We start from the raw sequence: 17,536 nt of genomic DNA, 5'->3' as shown, positions 1-17,536 counted from the left end.
GCTCAGCTCTAAATGGGATGTCTGCATCACACCTGTTCTCATAAGGCTCAGTGATCATTATGGAGGAGAGGATGAGAAGCTGATAAGAGCTAAAGGTAGCTGAAGTCTGAAGAGAAACAGTATTTTCCAGACATGATAGGGCAATTGCACACATGAACTCAGAGCAGCTCTGATGGTGTATATAAGATCTATACAAGATCAAGCCAGATAAAACCCCAGCCTGGCTTGAGCAGTAGTTCATGAAGTACCATCCCTGATTAAGAAGCTACTGGCAACTGATAGTGCTGGGGGCAAAAGAGTCAGTGTATTTCAAGGATATGGTCCTTAAGAGCCTACCCAAGCTCTAGGATACAAAGCCAGAGCTAAGTGAATGTGATGGTTTAAAAACAAAACAAATGAGAACACACAAAGTTTAGAGGGGGAAATGGCAAGGGGAAAAAGAGAAGATTGAAAGAAAGAAATCAGGGGTAGTCTTGATCACAACACATTATGTCACATATGAAATTCTCAGTCAAAAGGTATATTTTGCTATGCAAGAATTCATTTCTAATGCTAAATCATCAGGTTTTGCATTGTTCTTCATTGTTTATTGTGTCTGGTTTACAATGAACACCCTCTTCCTGACAAAATAAAAGACAATTTCCCACAAACATGCCTACAGACCAATCTGTTCTCTTTTATTGAGACCCGTTCCTCAAGTGATTCTACACTGTGCCAAGATAAAGACTCAAACCATCATAGTACACATTCCTTCCTTCCCATGTATTTTTCATAGAGGCCTTTGGCACCTGCTTAATCCTTATTGTTCCCAGGACCTGCCACCTGCAGAATGACTATAGTGGACAAATCATATAGAAATGACCTGCAAATTTTGCTTATAGTTGCAAAGTTGGAACCAAGAGCCCTCTTATCCATATTTGCATGCAATTTTCTGAGTTCGCTTTAATGGATATGACATTTCATTAATTCTGATTCATTGTGTACTCAAGCCAACATGCATGCAGTTTAGTCCCATTTGCTGACAGAGAATGGAAGCTGAAAAATTCTAAGTCAGAGTAATAACTGAAGGTGTGTAATTACTCATTACCCAATCAGCTAGCAGGTTCAAGGGGCAAGAATGGCTTGGAGATAAATTGCAACTTTTGTGAGTGAATCTGACAGGCTGGGTTACTACGTGTGTTTCTTTTGATTAATGACACAAGGAAGAGAGGTTTAGAAAAGTTGTTCCCAGTGATTATGCTACTCCTAGGCTGACCCTTCAAATGTTTCTACCAGTTACTAAGGAAAACATAAATTATGTGAGCAAAGTGTGAATTCTGTAAAAACACACAAAATGTTACATCCATAACTCCTGTGCTCTAATTAAAAAGAAACTCAAAATGATAGGTCCTAGGAAAACACCAGGATGAGTGATTCCTTTCTGTGACAGATTTCAACTTTCTCAGAAAATGCACTTAATAAAATAGAAAAAAAAGCAAACACGGTTGGAGATATTTATCATTTGTTAATGTAATATTTGGTCTCAGCAAAGGTGCTTTGTGAGTTATGACACTTCCAGTATCTTTCTAATCATTTCACACTAGTACAAATGAGTATGTTTATATACACACATATATGTATATATATGTATATATGTATATATATATATATATATATATATATATATATATGGCATGAAATGGATGCAAGAAAATTTACTGGGTCACTGCCCTGCACACAAGACTGCTCAGATGTCATAGGTGACCACAAAACAAAAATGTTTTAAAGTAACACAACAGAGTAGAACCTGACAGTGCCCAGTGAACTGATACATATTAGGACTGAGATGCAGGGAGTCCTTTGATCATGGGATGATATTTGGGAAATATATCAGCATGGTGACAGTGAGAGAATTTTGTTCATAATGATCAGATGGGGCTCCACTGGAGGAAAGGGGAAAGGAAGGCATAAGGTCTATATGTGATGAGCATGACATTAATACAGAAACACAGAGGTGACAAGTCAGGTTACTGACACTCTACATGATTCTTCTGAAATTTGGGTTCCAATCATGTACTGAGAATGATTGAAGGGAGATCAAACCTAGAGACCTACTATGTATTCTTGATGAGAGACTGAATTGCTGGGATGGAGAATTACCATAATCTATGGATTAGGTAGAAATATGAAGTGAAAGGAGGAGGTAATAGAAATAAGACTGGATCTATCTTCTACTCTAACCAGAAAGCCACTGTCCCATAAAGAATGAAAATATCCAGAAGAGGAAGCTGTTACACAGTTACAACCCACAGTTGTGGGTCAATAGTGGGCACCAAGTTGTCATTCTGGAGTATAGACAGACAATGATCGTCTTGGCATGCATGACATGCATTTTCCTTGACACCACTTCTGCAACAAGTCTCCCAAGAACTGTGCAGCTAGATGTTCTTTATTTAGCCCTTCTTTATTATGCAGCCCTCAGTCTGAACAAACAGAAGACATTAAAAAAGGATGGTAGCATCTAGTCATAGGGGGCACAAAGAGGCATATATAGAGTCAGTCCTGTTAATGTTCTATAGAGTAAATCCATCAGACAGTATGATGAGAAAAAGGTAGCTTTGGGGGTCTCTGAAGTTGATTTGCAATGAATGCAATCTTGGAATTTGAGAGTTAGAGGACCTTTTAAGAAAACTCAATACAGTGGTTAAAAAAAAAAAAAACTATAGGCATATTTTAAATTTGAAAAATTGGAGTTAGAGTCAAAGGGGTCCGCTAGAACCCAGGAGATATCTACAAAACACCATGTGTGCTAACACAGATACTTTAATTCTTACATAGTAATACTGGAGCCCATACCTGGGAGACTAGAATACAACCAGGTTGGGACTAGGACACTGAGCTGAAAGTTCCCAGCCAGGATAGCCAGACTTCTCCCAGAAAAGAGGAGGGATTCTCTATTCTATCTATTCTTCTTGGCACTGCACCATTCCAGGGTGATACACTATCCTTCACACACACACACACACACACACACACACACACACACACACACGGTGTTGGGGGGAAGTAAAGGGGAAAGAGGAGCTTATCTTTGGAGGCAGGAGTTACAAGCAATGGCAAGAACTCTGGCCTTCTATTGCTGTTCTTCCAGAACTATATCACAAAGTGAGTTCAGAATTTACAAGATGCCCTGGCTACCACCAGGGGACTCAGCATTCCTCCTCCCATCTCCTTATGTGTACCAAGTCTTTCTCAGAAATCAGCCTCCACATAGCTCGTGCTTGTTTCTCAGCAGATTCCTTCCTGCACATCACCTACTCCAAATTTCATGCCCATAGACTATTCTGTAGAGCCTGTCACTGTGTAGCACTGGCTTTGGGGAGAGGTTGCCTGGGGCCTTCTCCCACTTTGAGAAGGAAAAGCAAGAGTCTAATTTGCTACAATGGGACAGGAGCAATAAAATGTTCATTAACTTTAATTGTAAACACTTTAAGTCCCAATCATTGTAATGGAAGGATAAATTGAAAAATCAAGAGTTAAGTACCCTTTTAAAATTTCATATCTTCTATCTTCACCTGGCCTCTTAAACCAGACAAAGTCAGATTAAACAATGTGTAAAGTGCTCTCCACCCCTCAATGAGCTCACAGAGCCTTCAAGACCTAGTTCAGACAGCTTCTTCATCTCTTTCCATTGTAAGGCATCTTCCATCCATGGCACCACAGTGTTTTTCTTGTGTCTTAACAAAGATACTTATATTTTCATTGTAATCTGTTTTATTTCTTCCACCTGCACTTTTCTGCCAATGTCTATGATATCACCATCATTTTAGCACCAGCAATAGTGATTTCAGCTTACTAATTTCTCTATGATGACTATAGATGAATTGAATTTGAAAAAAAAAAGCCATGACAATTTCATGAGACTCAAGGATACATAAATGTGTTTAGTATATATCTCAGACTGTATTGTGTAGAAGAGCTTTCATGATATTTCCATCATTTTCCTTTGTATTGAATGCTTCTAACCTACATTCTAGCTTGATATATACAGACTGCCATGGGGTACCTGGACTGGGTCACCTAATTTCCCACTTTCCATTCTCTGTCTCCATCTAGGATGCTATTATAATTCTTTATATACTAAGATCTGGAAAATGTCATGGACAAAGTCTTCTCGAGAATGAAATGACTCGAGATAAAGGTTTAAATCTATGTTTCTAACCCAGAAGCATGCACACAAATCATCAGAAAATCATTCTGATCACTTTTCTATGGGCAAAGTTAAGTGTGAATGTACCCAGGAGCCAGGGTCTTAGCCTGACAGGCAAATCAAATGGCACAAGGCACATAATTCCTGCTTTATTCTCACTGTGATTAGAATGGTAATTGAAAACTGCCTCTCCATAGACTGCAATGTCTTCATTTGTGCAAATGATGACTCTGACTTTTTCTGCCCTGAAACTACTAAGATTAATTATCTACACTCCCTAAACTGAATGATTCCCCCAAATCTAGCTTACTTTTGTGCTGTTATATCTGTTCCTATAATGGTAGATGCAGGCATTGGCAGAATGAAAATTCTTCTATTTAGGAAACACATTTTAAAACGCATGAAGGCTTCTAGGTATATTGACTAGGGTAGGCTCAGCCACAGTTCCACTGACCCTCTTTAATACATGTGGCTGAATAAGCCCAAAGAGAGACACTGAGGAAATTCTGGGGATGGGTGCTGGAAGGGAAATGCCTTTTGTTGTATGCACATATGGTCTCTGTTGTGCTTATTTGTCCCTGTCATGTAAAACAGAATTAAGAGCACATATATGTTTTTATATCCACAATAAAGGTCTTAGGTGCAGTAGGATGCCTTCTTCATAAAAGGCAGAAGCAGTAGGCAGGTTTCATTACATCACTGTGAAGATGCAGCTTATATTTGTAGGGTTTCAGGTATGTGCATGCAATTCCAGCCTGCTTGCAACCTTCTCTTCCTATCTGTCTTCCCACAGGCTTCAAGTTTCGGCCACAGAAGTGATGGCAGTCTCTGAGAACTGTTTATCGAGCCACACAGTTATCCCTCATGTTAAATTCACAGGTTGATAACTGATGGAGATGAAGAAGTAGTGGAGTGGGGAACAAATCTTCTATTGTTTCTGATGGTTCTGTTTCTCTTCTTGAATGTCAAATAAACACCAACACCTAATGCAGAATTCTAGATTCTTGAGGGTCCTATGGAACTTTCTTTGCTTACACATCATGCTAGATTTATTTTATATGACTGTCAAATCTGACAAGAGAACAGCTAGTGAGCAAAATAAAAGAAAAAATTAAATTCTTCCTTTATGATTAATATTTAAAAATTATTTTCTTAGGCATTTGGGAATTGGTTATGGATGTGTATATTAACTCTGTAATTGTTTTAATGTGCATCCATGATCCATGTTACTCTGTCTCCCTTTGTCTTTATGTCTGTCTGTCTGTCTGTCTGTCTGTCTCTCTCACACAGAGAGAGAGAGAAAGAGAGAGAGAGAGAGAGAGGGAGAGAAGGAGAGAGAGAGAAAGAGAGGGAGAAAGAGAAAGAGAGGGAGGGAGGGAGAGAAGGAGACGGAGAGAGAGAGAGAGAGAGAGAGAGAGAGAGAGAGAGAGAGAGCCAAACCATGTAGCAAAGGCCTAGGACAGACAAGAACTCTCAATACTTGGTTCTTCTAAGTGTACCAAATGCTTTCACACCCAGCCTGAGTCATTATTTCTTGCCTGATGAAACTAACAAGATTGTAGTATGTATGTATGATGCATGTGTATATGTATATGTATGTAAAGCTCCAGATGTAGTATCTAGCATGAATGATGCTTCTATGACTTCTTTCCCCATCCTGAAATCTCATTTGTTATTCCATTTTCTATCTGAAGACAATCCCAACAAAGCCACCATGAAATGGCCTCCCTCCTCCTACTCTACTGTACCACCAATGTTAACACCTTTAAGCTATCTATTCCAGGCACCCCACCAGCTAGATTTCATGTTTTCAGATAGGGAGCAACTATTATGCCTCCAAATTAATGAAAAGGGCTTGCATTTGCCTACCACTTTGCCTCTCATTGTGCTCAGCACCTACATTTCCTTAGTGGATTCCCACAGTGAGCACAGTCAACACTTGTGAGCACAATGAATGTAATCAAGCTACACTTTCAAAAGCATTAATCATCTTACTCAATTGCTTCTAGTCAAGAGTAATCTGAGTGGCCAGAAAAAAGAAAAAAAAAAAAATAGTGCTACCAACAGTCAGAATGGCTATTGTGTAAAACATGCTGGTGATCTGGCCAAATAGATAACACCTAACATACACCACAAGTTACCACTCACTCATATTTTAAAGGGAAGTCAATAATAGAATGATTCTGTAGTGAATGTTTGATGTGAGAATCCTGATGAACCAACATATGACCTGGCTCTGCTATAGGAAAGATCTGAGAGTCATAAAGCAGAGTGTAAGCTCTCTGTCTTCAATACAAAGGCCATCTGCACACTAAGGATCTACTGCCAACTGCTGCAACTGGCAAGGACTTTTAAGTCAAAGGAATATTGCCCTTTGAAACACAGGAATGGGCAGATGAACATGGTCAAAACACATGACACACAAAACACAGATGCAGACATCTCTGGAGAGCAAGGTAGCTCTAAAATGTCATAAATGAAGACAATTTTCTTTGAGCTTTAACATCCTAAATTATACATTCTATTTTAAACAAGTTTATGAATTGTACAAGTTTTAAAAGTATACTTTGGGTTTTCAAAATCACAAATTAACTGTGACTCAAAAAAATAGCAAATGGATGCTCGAATTATTATTATTACTTTAACCTAGAGGAAAGGCCAGAAAGGAGCCTAGCTTTGCAGACTCCTCACTTAAGTCCCCAGGTCTTTGCAGAGCCTCCATCACTTTCATTGGAAATGAGGACTCCAAGGCAAATCACCCTGGCATGAGGTAAATAAGGAGGAATGAATAGAAAGACATTGCTAAAGCCACTTAGATGTGTTCATATCAAAGGCCATAGAAAACGGTTTAACCTTGCATTTAAAAGAATTATTTGTCAGGAATCAAAGGCTAGATTTAAGAAAGAAACACAGAGTGTGAGTGAGTGGACAAAGGGTTTAGACAGAGAAGCTAGATAGAGTGTGAATCTTGTTTAGCAGCCTATGGACAATACTAAAGTAAATTCAGTTATATCCCTGTGTTTCATTTAGCAGCAAGTCTTTTGGTTCTAAAGCCAACCTAATTAGAAAGAGTAAATACTTGTGAGTTGCAGGAGTAAACACAACACTAACAAGCAAATTCAGCATGAAAATTATCATGGAATACAACTGAAGATGGAGGGTTGCTTGGGAGATCCTTAGCCTTATAGAGAACTCTAGGGGAAATGATTGACCAAATGTTAGACAGTGTCACAAAAGGACTTGAAATAAAAATAGAAACTATACCCCTGTTCATTTCAAGTGCCCGAAGCAGTCACCCTTGGACATTGATGCTTGCTATTAATACATTAGAGACACAAAAACACAGAGAAATCACAGCAAACAAAATCACAGCAGAGCGCCTTAGTTTCACTTCTGTTACCATGATAAAATACCCTGATGAGAGCAGCATTAATTGAGAATGGGTTTGTTCCAGGTTATCCTCCATCATTACTGGAAGTCAAAGCAGGAACTCCAGAAGCTAGTCATAGCCACAGCCAAGAATAAAGAATAGAAAGAAAATGAATGCCCACTTTCTCTGCTTTTACAGTCTAAGACTCAAGCCCAGGGAATGGTACATCCCTGGCTTGGTGTGAGCCATTCCACTGCAATTAAGGCAATCAAGTCAATCCCATACAGACATGTTTGTACACCTACCTGAAAGTGGAGTTTCCCTGACAACTACTTCTAAACAGGTCCACATTCCCCCTGTCCTATTAGCCATCTTCTTCCCCTAACTTTGTTTGGTGAGCTATGAGGGAGGTTGAAGTGTTTAAGAACCCTTATTAAAGTAGGTTTTGAACAATATAAGCCTACACCAACCTGATATAGATAAGCCATCATCAAGACTCTCTTCCTAGGTTATCCTATGTTGTGTCAAGTTGACAATTAAAACTAGTTAAGAGACAAAGAAAGGAGCTGAAGACTTTCAGTTGCCCAGAAAAGTCCACATATAAAAGGATCAGTCTGCTATTCCCTTCCCCAGCTAGTATAACAGATAGCAATATTATATGTAAAATAAAGATCTATTCATGCTATAGAGGCTAAAATCTTTTATAAAGAGACTTGTGTATGGATTTTTCCTACTTAACATGCTGAATTGGTTGTTGCCTCCCCCATGAGAAGGCTAGATCTCTTGCCAAGCCTCACATTTAAAAAAGGCAGATCTCAGTTCCATCCCAGAGAAAAATCTGCACTGGGAAGATTATTTTTAATTCTCCTGAGTCTTAACTTTCTCTTTGACAAACACCCTTCATCACTGGCCATTGTTTGCCTAGGAAGTACATTGTCTGTCATGGCAGACAGAGAACAAGGCCTATTCAGATATAGAAAACAATGTATATTCAAAATCCCATTGAATATAATCAAGAAGGCTTGTTTCCTTTCACAGAGTGATGATGCCGAAGCAACCAGGAGACATGTGGAACATCATCTTAGTCCTACTCAAAATGCATGAGGTCTTGAAAATGCTCATTAGATAACCCAGATTGACCTCTTGGTGTCCTCAATGAGTTCTCCACTACCATGTGACATAGCCATTGCTTTGGAATGCGCTCAGGATACTTATGGGAAGATAATGCCATGTGTTAGTGACAAGCTTGGCTGCTCAAATCTCATAATTGAGGATACAATACAGCTTCCATCTTTGTATCTCAAAGTATGTGAGGAAATTTAGAGAGGAAGTAGGAGGAAGGGAGGTATACATGAGGCAATTAAATCACCCATGGGTTCCATGTCTCATGCCTGTGAGTAGCAAGGTTATCTGTTTGTAGTCCTTATAGCAAGTGTCTAGGGCTCCCAGAGTTACCTAAGACTCTAAACAGTCTATTTTAATATGATTCTCTAAATATATCCACCAAAATTTGAGCTAGATCTCATCAGTGCAAGGAAATGCTGTCTAAGGCATATTCAAAAAATGGGGGAGAGGGTAAGTGTGCAGCCTGGAAACGACAGAGCTCTGAAATGTCTGGTGATCACGGCTCAAAATGGCAGGTACAGTCTTGTCAAGATATGGCTTATCATCTGGGCTGTGCTTCAAGGTAAAATGCAAGAATAGGTAATGTATTCAAAACAAGAACAAGCATATCACTTGCCCCATCAAATAATTTTCTTTGAGGGGAACAGACATCTATAGGATATCTGGAACTGACAAAGGGGATAAGGGGATGCAGGTTGTATCTTATTAGTGGAGAGCCAAAGTAGGAATTCATGTTTGTCAGGGTCCCACCCTGCAGTAGATGACATGTTCAAGCTCAGTAACAAAATAAGTAATTAATAAAAGAGTGAGGGCTGGTGAAATGGCTCAGTAGGGAAAGATGATTGCTTAACACCTGAGTTTAATGCCTGAAAACCGCATTGGAGAAGGAAAAAATCAACTCCTGCAGGCTATCTGACCTCCACACCACCCTGTTATATACCCTCCAAAATGCACAAATAAACAATATATTTTTAAATAAAGGTGGTCTGCAAGAAGATAGGCAGAATATAGGAATGTAAGGAAGATACACTGGACAGTGCAGTACCATGGGACTGAAAGTGAGACTTTCCACTCCTAGTCCCACATCAGCAATGAAGGAGATTAGGCACAGGGAACCCTCAACAACAACAACAACAACAACAACAACAACAACAACAACAACAACCTGTGTGGAGAGAGTTGTCAGTGTGGCCAAGACCTTTTTACTCAAGATCAACTAACCCAAGGTAACTCCAGAAGATACAAGGTAAATGCTAGCTAAAACACACTTGCCTTTTTTCTTGCAGAATTCTCCCAGAAATACAAAGAAGAGGTGAGGAAAAGGTTGCACCTCTAAGAGTATGGAGGATATTAAGCCTACACATTATGGAAAGACCATGTGTGAAAGCACCTACATCATCATCATCGTGACAATCTCAACAATGAGGTGTGATAGCTAATCTCCATTGTCAACTTGATAGGATCTATATTCATGCCTCTGGGCACAGCTATGGGGTATTATCTTAGTCTGATTAATTTAGATGAGAAAATATACCCACCATGGGTGACATCACTTGTTTTGGGGGGCTGGACTGTGTAAAAAGAACGACGTGGGCTGAGCAAAAGCATTCATTGTTCTCTTCTTCCTGACTGCAGATGCAATGTGCAGCTGCTTCAAACTTCTACTGGATGACTTCTCCACCATGTTGGGCTGTCTCAGCTAGAATTACTGTTGCTAAAATCAAACACCATGACCCAAAGCAAACTTGGTGACAAAACCGTTTATGTGACTTAATAATTCCACATCCGTAGCCCAACACTGAATGAAGTTAGGACAGGAATTCAAACAGGAAAAGAACATGGAGACAGGAGCTGATGCAGAGGCCATGGAACTAGGTCATTCTCCACTGCTTACTCTGCCTGCTCAGGAAAAGTACCACCCACAATGGGCTGGGCCCTCCCACCTCAACCACTGATCTAGAAAATGCTCTACCAAAGTGGCTCTCAATTTTTCTAATGCTATGACCTTTTAATATAGTTCCCCATGTTGTGGTGACCCCCAACCATAAAATTATTTTCTTGCTATTTTATAACTGTAATTATGCTACCGTTATGAATTCTAATGTAGATATATGATGTGCAAGCTTTCTGATATTCGACCCCCAAAGGAGTCGTGACCCACAACTTTGCTTTACTAGCTCGACTCCAGCCCAACTTTATAGAGACATTTTTTTTTCAACTGGGGTTCCCTCCTCTCAGATGACTCTAGTCTGTGTCAAGTTGACAGGAAATTAGTTAACACAGACTGCATCTTAAATTGTGAACCAAAATAAACCTTTTATCTCTTAAGACGTTTTTGTCAGAATGTTTTATATCACAGCAACAAGAAAAGCCACTAAGACACAAGGATAACCCAAGGCTTAAGCTAAGTATTGTACACATATTAACTCAATTTTCCATGCTCATACGGCTGAGCTTTCACCATCTTCTTAGCAGATTTAGTCTTCCCTAAAGTAGGTTAGAGCCTTCAATACCTGGGCCCACATATTTATCAGGCAGAAGAAATGCAGCCACACACCAGAGGTGAACATTTCATAGAAAAGAATGTCTGTAGGATATCAGACTGCAGTAAACACAGTCCATAACACAAGCTCTAAGGTGCAGGACAGCTCTTCAAACTGCCGAATAACAGCTACCTTGGTGGATAATGTATTTTCTCACTCAGGCACAAGAAAAATCTGATCTAGACTTTTCTTCTCAAATTCACAACTCTAAACAATATGTTTCAGCACACAAAGTCCCCAGAGGTCAATGACAGATTGGCTGGTCCTGTCATGTGAATATGGCACTCATAGGAGATAACAAGGAGTGGAAATCAAGTCCACTGTTGAACTGATAGAAGGTTACCTACAGAAATTAAATCTGTATAGTACATAGCAAGGGGAAAAATAAAGCCCCAGCCTTCTCTAAGGCCATGTACAGCACCTAGGAAGATAAGATTGAAAGGTGATGCTGACCTCCAGAACCCAACAGAGGTTCTTTCAGTAAACCAGCTGACTCCACTACTTATGCATCGACAATGAAACCATTTTAGTGATATAAGCAGGTATTTGAAGGGAGCTGATAAAGAGCTATATGGACTAAGATGGCCAGTAGTTTTATTGCTATCTTCACATGAGCTCTAAATCACGCAGGAAAGGTACCTACTTAATGATTAATGATATGAAAAATTCCTCTTACCTACAAGAGAACCTAGGGAAACAGCTCAGAGAGATGCCATTTATATTGTCCCCCAAATCCCTGTGCCATATTTGGTCCTGTGTTCATGAATTTAATAGCCTGCATACTCAATGAGCTACAACAAATCATAAACTTTCTTTCAAATGAGAAAGATCATAATTGTTCTCCAAAGCAAATATTCAGCTCTGAAATTAGACTTGCTTGACAATTTAGATGAATTTTTTCATTGCCCCACGCTTTCAGTTTCCATGAAAAGCCTTCTCACACAGCCTCCAGAGATTCCCAGCTTTTGCCATATTGCCCCCAAAATTATTAACATTTTAATCTTGCTTTAATTAACTTTTGCTCCAATGGGATAACACTGACAGGATCTGAGATTGCAAACCAGAAGCTGAAAATCTGGCACACTTGATTTGTGGCTCAAAAGAACTGTGGAGGCCAGGGGAAAGCTCCAGGCAAAGGGAACCACAGAGAGAGGACTGAGAAAACTTCGGCTGTAGTCAGCCTCCAACCCACTCAAGCTCTGTCCCCTACCTTGACATATTTCAATGAAGCCAAATTCCCAAATAGCAAGTCACGTGATTTTCATCTGGCAAAGAAGGGTACCCAAATATCACATATCTTTCAGAAGCTGAAGAAAGGAACATAGGTCCTCAAAACAGTAATTAGAATATGTTTTTATTTAAATAGCAGAAAGGGGACCAGAGGCAGGGGGCAGAGGGAGAGTATATACAGCTGATAGCTAAAAGAAAAGGTCACAATAAAATCAACTACTTGTGCATGCCAACTAAACATTAAATATATGCATGCATACATACATACATACATACATACATACATACATACATACATACATACAAAAGGAAAATTCATCTATACTTAGCTTTCAAAGCATGGCATATGTGTTTTCTTGAGTGCTTTTTCTCCCTGGAATCCTCATGTCAATGCCACATGGCTCCTTACTTGATTCTTTTCTTGTTTTCTCCCTTTATATTTACTACCCCCATGGTGATCTCATTAGTCTTCTGGCTTCAAATACCATTTTTACATAAATAGCTCTTAAACTTACATTTTCAATGTGGATATTACTCCAAGTTGTATGACTCCTACCCTACCGCCAAAAAACGCTGCTTTAATTTCCTTTAAAATTGTCTTTAAATGTCCGTTCCTCATGCAAGTTTACACTATCAACTTCAAAAATTACGTTCCTCCTGCTGTCCTCACATATCAGAATGAAGATGAAAACACTGGGGTGACAAATCTCAATGGTTACCTTGATGAAAATCAAGAATCACCTCCAGTCAAAGCCTGTTGGGGATTATCTTGATGAGGTTACTTTACCTTGGAATGCTTGCTTACTGCAGGTGACTCCTTGGGCAGGGTTCTGAACTGTATAAAATGGAAAAAGTGAAGTGAAAACAGGAATTCATTGCTTTCTTCTTCCTGACTACAGATTCAACATGCCCAATGTCTTCAAGCCCCTGCTACTTTAACTTTCCTGACATAATGGATTGTACCCCAAACTATGAGCCAAAATAAAATCCTCCCATATGGTCCTTTAGTCATGATATTTTGTCACACCAGCAGGAAAAATAATTAGGACAGGCATTTAAACTTTCCATTTCAGTTCACATTGTATTGGAGGTTCCAAACTTCTGAAATCCACAGAAATCTTTCAGAGAACAAATGAGTTCAATTTTACTTCTATACAAAAACAATTAATGGTCTAAAAATAAAATTAAAGAAACCATCTCATTTACAATAGCACCTGAATGTATTATTAGGGTGACTACCACAACCACAGCAACCATAACAGATATTGATAAAAATGTGAAAAACAAACAAAAATTCTGAAAATCATTTTAGAAAATACTTTGACAGCTAAATATACAAATAAAGCTAAAATATAGGTTACCTCTTGCCTCTTGTTTTACCAATTCCATTTTTCCACTCTTTTCTGTGAACCCAAGAAAACAGAAAAGGAATAGCCATGTGAAATATGTTTTAGAAGACTTATTCAAAGTAGTCAAAAAGAATAACTGTCCATATGTTAATCAGTTGGTGGAAGGATGAACAAAATGTCCACCATTATACATCTGTTAAAAGTTATAATATGGATTAACCTTGAAAGCCATATTAAAATGGAAAAGCCAACTATAGCAGGTTATATGTTATGTTGTTTCATTAATCACAATATTCAGGGTATACAAGTATGGCTAGTGGTTCCTGTGAATTAGGAGTCTGAGGACTTAGTTACTGGCTACTCAGTGCTAAGGAGTTCTTTGAAGAGAATGGAGTCATAAAATGCTCTGGATAGCAATGATCAATCATTCATTTGAACAAGTAAATTTTATTACACGTATTTGTCAATAAGATTGTATGCTAAGAACTTAAGTCTCACCAGTGAAAACAGTTGAACTTCTATACCTTTACAATATTTTCTCCATTAACTAGTATACATTGCACTTCCTGTATAACACATCTCATGTTAACATAGTACATAAATCATTTATGAATTCTGTTTAAATATTGTTTCTCTCAATCATTTTAACTGTAAAGAAAGCTAGGCAAGAATGGGGATCTTTGTGTCTCTGTCACTTCTGTATAATCAGTGCTTAGAGCACTGAGTGGCGCTAAGAAATGCTCCTGATGAGTTAGCTTTGTTCAAACTTTAATCTTGGCTTCACTCAGGAGAAAACTACAGTGATCAGGTTCCCCTAGACAAATTCCAAGCTATAAAAATGTGTTAGGAGAGTTCTTAAAGGTTTTGTTAATTGAGTCTCATTCTAACTGGTGGTGGTGTGGGTTTAAATAGTTCAGTGGAAAAGTAACTTTTATTCACCTGATATAATTATCATGTCAGAGGCTTACTGCTGAATAAGCTCACCTGTCTCTTTCTGAACTCCGGCTGGCTGGTTCAGTTCAGCTGTTTTGGCTCAAACGTCTCTCTAAGCCAACTGATTCAATTTGGCCTCTCTTGGCTTCTCACTCTGGCTTCAGCTGCCTTCACTGAATTGCATGAACTCACAAAAGAACTCAACTCCACAGCACTCACTACGCTGACTCCCAATTGACCCAACTTACTGAGCTGCCTTCACCCTATACTGCTCTTAAATAGCTTTTCTCCTGAGAGTTGGGCATATCCTATCTCTAACTCATTCTGTCAAATATTACTCATTTTATCATTTTATCATCATTTTATCCTCCCCTCAATTAGATGTCGTTGCTTGGGATTAAAGGTGTGTACTAATAGTATTAAAGGCATGTCTGCATTCCTGTCAGATCATACAGACCTAGAAGGTCTTTGGAAGTGATCATAGCATTCATGTTGCTGGATTAAAATTTTCTCTATGGTTCAGGGCAATCTGACTACTACCCTGTGAATTTACAAGTATGCTGATGTTTAATCAGCCTTATTGTATGCCATATGCTAATTACTAGATATAGTATTACTTTTTTTTCCAGCACTGTGAAGAAGTACCTAATAGAAATGACCTAAGTAGAGAAAGACTTATTTTAGCTCACTATTTCAACTATAGTGACTTTGTCTAGGGAGGAAGAACCTTATGACATAACTTGTTCACATCTTCATGAAATGCAAAGCAAAGAACAGGACCAATAGCAGGTCTGGGCTGTAATCTACAAAGGCCACTTCTACTAGCCCATGTTTTCCAGCTAGATCCCATGTTCTAAAAGTCCTATAACATCCCAAAGCAGTGCCATCATCTAGAGTTCACACACTCAAACACACATGCCTCTGGGGAACCCATAATCTTAGGGATGCAGAGACAACCTCCATGTTTGTCTCAAGTGGGTATTCTGGCTTAACCCATACAGCAGGCATCATTCCTCAGCTTTAAAAATCCTCACATTATGTTCTCCGTTTATTCTAATCACCTTCCAAGCCCCTTTCTCTTGTCTACAAAGCCTTCCATGCTGCTCAAGTTTACTCTGTCAGCCTTTTATCTGACACTAAGCAGTAGGCATATGACATGTAAGACATGAAATCAATATGTGTGTGCATATCTGTGTGTGTGTGTGTGTGTGTGTGTGTGTGTGTGTGTTTGTATACATGTGTTCCTGTGATTCTCTCATTCAGAAGGACCATGTAACTAGCAGGAATTGGTATGCAGTGGTCCCTAACTGAAATAGATGGTTAAAAGGCAGTTGACAATGGTGATTTGTATGTTTTGTGTTCAGACAATATAAGAAATCAGTCCTTTGACAGCAAAGAAAGAGAAAAGAAAAATCTTCATGGTCTGCATAAAAGTGTAACTATTACAGGTGGCCCAATTCCCAGTTACTTTGTTCCTGACACCAGAGACCCATTTTTCAATCAAACTCACAGCAGCTGAGGAGCTGGAAGGCTGGGCTGGCATCTGGGTCAGAGGTTCCCCATTAGTGCTGGCAGATTTTTCATAATCAAGACACTTCTGAAGGGCTGAACCCTATTCAGTGCCAAAGGTTAACGATTCAGTGTGCAGGGACTGCCGCGCAAGGCAGGGCATCAGACAGCTTGGAGAGAGATGCCACCAGTGGACCTGTTCTTACTGCTCCAGTTACATTCTCGAGGCTCTTGGACGCCTGCCTTCTTGCCAAGGAGTCACTCAGCAGAGAAGACTCATTAAGCAGGCGGCATTAATCCTGTTTTTCTAACCCTGGTTCATGTTGACGCATTTGACAGTCAACATTTTTGAGCAATCCCTCTGTACACTATTGAAGCTGATGATGTGCAAGCCAGAGAGTTGCAGAGGGAAGGGGTCACCTACTGAGTTCAGGGTAGACTGGCAATTGGGATAGTTTTGCATAACAATTACATCTTGCTTTCAGTGGCAAAATATTAGCAATATAGAAGAAACTGCTCACTTCAACTCCACATCATTCCCAGTAGTGTGGGCTGCTCCAGACCACAATTATTGGGCAAAATAAACTAAAATTGTTTTAGATTAAAAATTGCTGGCATTCCTTTAAAAAAAAACAAAAAAACAAAAAAAAAAAAACCTGTTGTTTCCAAGCTGGAGGGAATTGTTTCATAAAACAAACCTCTCTATAATTCATTAGATTTTTATAGCCTACTGATGCTTTTCCCTTCCCAAGAACACTTCTGAGGGCATTAAATGAGCTGTTGGTGACCCTGCTGTTCTTTGAAACTCAACCTATTTTGAAGTGAATCGATTAAGTTCCTCTTTCTCCACCACATTCCATTCTTTGTCTTTTTTTTTATTCCCCTGCATCTGTCAATAGCATTCCTTAGCTAAAGGAGCTAACTCCTGTTTTTTCATTTACCAGGTCTGGCATTTAGCCCAATAAAAGTCTTAAAATAATTCCCACCAGTTACATAGAATTTCCTACTACATATAGAATATATAGATACCCTGTGAGTATCACATTTTCATGTGGTGAGGATTATCCATAGAAACAGAACACACACACACACAAATACCCAAGATGGAGTGGGGCTGAGCGGTTTTCCTTTTAGGGCATATGCTTTTCTGTATATACTCATATCTAAAGAAAAATATACAAAGTGTGTGAGAAAGTAGAAACCACTCAAATGAAGATAAATAAATATCACTTAATAAAGAAACTAAGCCACCATAACTTACCTTTCATGGGCCCTCAAAAGCACACAG

General features: G+C 39.1%; 1 long non-coding RNA gene across 1 annotated transcript in view; it reads right to left on the bottom strand.

The window, feature by feature from the left end:
* The window catches only part of LOC143443971 (uncharacterized), an 83,537-nt gene extending 70,243 nt beyond the window's left edge, over window positions 1–13,294 (bottom strand). Inside the window, exon 1 of the long non-coding RNA XR_013113429.1 lies at window positions 13,245–13,294. This is a non-coding gene — a long non-coding RNA (uncharacterized LOC143443971). The remainder of the gene's footprint in view (window positions 1–13,244) is intronic.
* Window positions 13,295–17,536: the final 4,242 nt, after the last annotated feature.

Source organism: Arvicanthis niloticus, chromosome 11, assembly GCF_011762505.2.
Source record: "Arvicanthis niloticus isolate mArvNil1 chromosome 11, mArvNil1.pat.X, whole genome shotgun sequence".
In the NCBI taxonomy this organism is placed as follows: domain Eukaryota; kingdom Metazoa; phylum Chordata; class Mammalia; order Rodentia; family Muridae; genus Arvicanthis; species Arvicanthis niloticus.
The sequence above is the reverse complement of the archived record's forward strand: the minus strand, read 5'-3'. Positions and strand labels throughout refer to the sequence as shown.